Source organism: Echinops telfairi, unplaced genomic scaffold (genome assembly GCF_000313985.2).
Source record: "Echinops telfairi isolate 266 unplaced genomic scaffold, ASM31398v2 ScPeMD7_7420;HRSCAF=8458, whole genome shotgun sequence".
Lineage (NCBI taxonomy): Eukaryota > Metazoa > Chordata > Mammalia > Afrosoricida > Tenrecidae > Echinops > Echinops telfairi.
Window position 1 is genome coordinate 42,486,856 of NW_022111320.1, and position 3,313 is coordinate 42,490,168.

Consider the following 3,313-nt stretch of genomic DNA (forward strand, 5'->3'; position numbering starts at 1 on the left):
TCATTTTTTTTTTTTTAATCTGCAAAAGGGGGCGGTAGGCCAAATAAGTTTGGGGACCTAGGTTCCAGTCCCTCGCTCTCATTCTCTGAAGAAGAGCAAGTGTGCTACCCAAGGTCATATAGCTTACGGTAGCACTCCTGGTGCCGGGACTCAGGTAAACTCCTTTCTGTTTCCCTCGTGTACTCTACTCACAAGAAAGCTCCAGAAATTCCTACTCCAAACACCTATTTTTCGAACTCAAATATTTGTATTTTTCACTTCTTTGGCAAGAGACAGGGTATTCACACCCTTTATCCATGGCCAATTAGAAACTACATTTCATTTTAAAGGTGGGATTCTGCTCTCTCTGCTGTAGAAGCAAGCAATAGTCGCAACATGGCAGAAAATTGATGAGAGGCGATTCTGAGACCTCACAGAGCATATTCTGGGATTCGGTAGTGTCGGGGCAAACACCCCCACACCTGCCTCCCTGACAGGCCTGTTAGGGATCCTCAGGGCAAGCAGTCTCTAGTGCTGACAGACACTCTTAGGAATATGGAGCCAGTAAGAAAATCTTAGAAACTATGCTCCATATACTTTTCTTAAGAAGAGATTGCATCTAAAATTACTAAAAATTTAAAGCTCTGGCATTTAAAACGGTCCTCTTAAATTATATGGACTTTATTTCCCAATGATACAAAATAATGAACATTTTTCAATAGTGAGCACATGTACATATGTGTATTCCTCCACTGGTAATTATCGTGTCCCATCTTTTCTATGTTTTTAGCCTGTATGCTTTGACTACATAATTAGTATTCAAATTTTATTAGAATAATCAAGTCACCTTTCGTCACAATATGTTGTTTAAATGTCTTTCCTTTGTAATTTAGAACTGTCATGCATGATTTGAAGAAAAAGAGACGCCGTATCATTAACATGTTGTAAATGTATTTTAATGCCAGGAGACATGCCCACTTCCCAAATGGAAATGAATGTTATTTTATATATTTCTTAATTGTACTGTTTTATTGTTCTAAACAAATGTGATTTCAATATTGCTTTGATAACAAGCTGTAGTCAGTAGTAATTCTAACTGATGGCAGGCAAATGAGTCAGAGAATCTCTTAATGCTGTAGCTTAAATTTTCTGAGGAACCCAGCCAAATGACTATAGAAATATAAAGTTGTGTCTCTCAGGAAATGTCAAGTATTAATATCACAGTAAGTGAGAAAGGAAGCGCAGGAAGACGGAACAACTGATGAAAACCAAGTCCCTAGTTATAAGGAGACAACAGAGCACTTAGGCAAAGTATTTGGAACATGCGTATCACTGGGGCTTTTTGTAACTGATCCCTGAGCGCCGAGAAAGTGGCCCTTGTTTGGCAACTCTGCTTTTTACTTCTGGGTTCCTGCTTCTCATGTCAATCTACCAAAAAGCTTGTCAACTTTCATATTCAAAGATGAACATCCCCGCTAATGCCCCTCCCAGCAGAAAGGTTTGAATACATTAAACCGCAAAGAGCATTTCCAGACCCAGAAGTTAGCGTGGTTTGATGCACTCCCTCCCGGAGACCCTCAGCAGAACCCTGAAAGTCTCCAACCCTCCTCACCCCAAACCACCTTTGGACTGATCCCGGTGGAGCGTCTGCACTCTGAAAAGCCATGGTTCTGTGGGCAAAAGCTGTTAACTTTTGGTTGTCAACTCTGCAGTGAAAAACCATTCTCCAGCGCTGGTTCTGTGGGCCGACATTTCACTCTGCTGGCAAACCGGCAGGCACGTCACCAGGTCCCAGGCGACAAGTGATCCCAGCGTTTGGCCCGCCAAGGGACTTGTACGGGGATATGACTCGCAGCTATCTCAGAGCAGTCATCGACTTCGTGCCTTGGAGGAAAGATGGCACAGAGCCCTGTTCCCTGTGTGCTACGAGCCAATGTGAACGCTGTTTTGAAAAACCGTCGTCTGTGAGGAGGAAAAGTGCGTCCAATTTGCATAGGTCAGTTAACTCTCCACTAGGGGTGCTTAGCTCAGGGGGCAGTTATTTGAAAAGCCCAACATTCACCTACAAAAGGTGCCGCTGTACAATCCTCTGTTACAGACATGAAGCTCCCGTGTCTTGACATGCCTTGTACCTAGGTCGATACACTTTCCTGAATAATAATTGTGTCCTCCCTGACGCCCTTTGGGCATCCTCGGGAGACTCTCGGAGTGCCTTTGTCAGTGGTCTGAATGTGGGGATCAAAAGAAAGTCTGACGGGGCAGTGTCCTGCCTGTCGGGTAGATGGGGGTCAGGTTTTTCAGCAAAATTTGCCTAGAACAGCCCTCAGAGCAGGAGCAAGTGCATCGTCGTGAGGAAATCAGTCCCTCCGTGTAAAGGTTTTCACCAGTGCATTGTACAGTTCTCTGCAACCCTTTCCTCATCCTGTGTCCTCTGAGAAAAAGCTGTCAAGATGACAGGGCTGTTTGGGGGGATTCCAAAGGTTAATCTTCTGAGCTGAACTTTCCACCTTGAATTGAACGGACCTAGCAGATCACCTTGGTGGGATGGAGGTTTTTATTTGCCTGAGGTTAAGACACATGTCTGGAGCCATCCCTTTCCACAGACTAGCTTGTAAGTGCTGCTTGCAAGGCATTTCTGTGCTTTGGGCATGTGCTGGGATGGCGTCACTGCGGAGGAGAAGAGGCAGCACAGATACTCACCCATGACTGCCTTGGTGATGTTCAATGGGCTGTTGTCTAAATCTACACAAAGTCAGACAAGTAGAAGACAGAATGGTGAATCTCCAGCAGACACGGGAGCTGAGGACGTCGCATATCAGTGAACTGAGAGTTAACTGTACGAATGATGTCAATGTATGACAATTTGGGACCTAACTAGTTCTGTTCAAAGCTGTTTATCACTTCTTTGGGGTATGTATCTTTGTATAGATTTATTTCAATTAGAGAATACAAATGTGGCCACTGGTAATTCACTGGAAGGAAATAATTACAAGCCAACAATTTCCAGATGAGTTGGCCATGCTGTAAGTCTTAATTGTAGTACGTGGTCAGGGCACCGAGGGGATGTTATTTAATTCATAATTTGATTTTTATCCCCAGACTATATGTTTTTTAGAAGCTAGAGGGGCTACACATCTATTAATCATAAACATGTTGAAAATGTGGTGCCTTTCGCGCGGGATTTTTTTTTTTAAGTTTGTTACTCTCAAAATAGCCTAGGCTTCAGCTAGTGCTATATCCAGATTATCCTCATGACAGTAAGTGTGCTCAGTATTGAACTTGGTCATCCAGGAAGGAAATTAAAAAAAATCTTCCTAAATGTTAGTGAGCCCTG

General features: G+C 43.4%; 1 protein-coding gene across 3 annotated transcripts in view; it reads left to right on the forward strand.

Annotated features, from left to right (window-relative positions):
* Positions 1-3,313, forward strand: part of TBC1D5 (TBC1 domain family member 5) — a 570,856-nt gene that overhangs the window by 488,093 nt on the left and 79,450 nt on the right. The gene's annotated exons all lie outside the window — the stretch shown is intronic.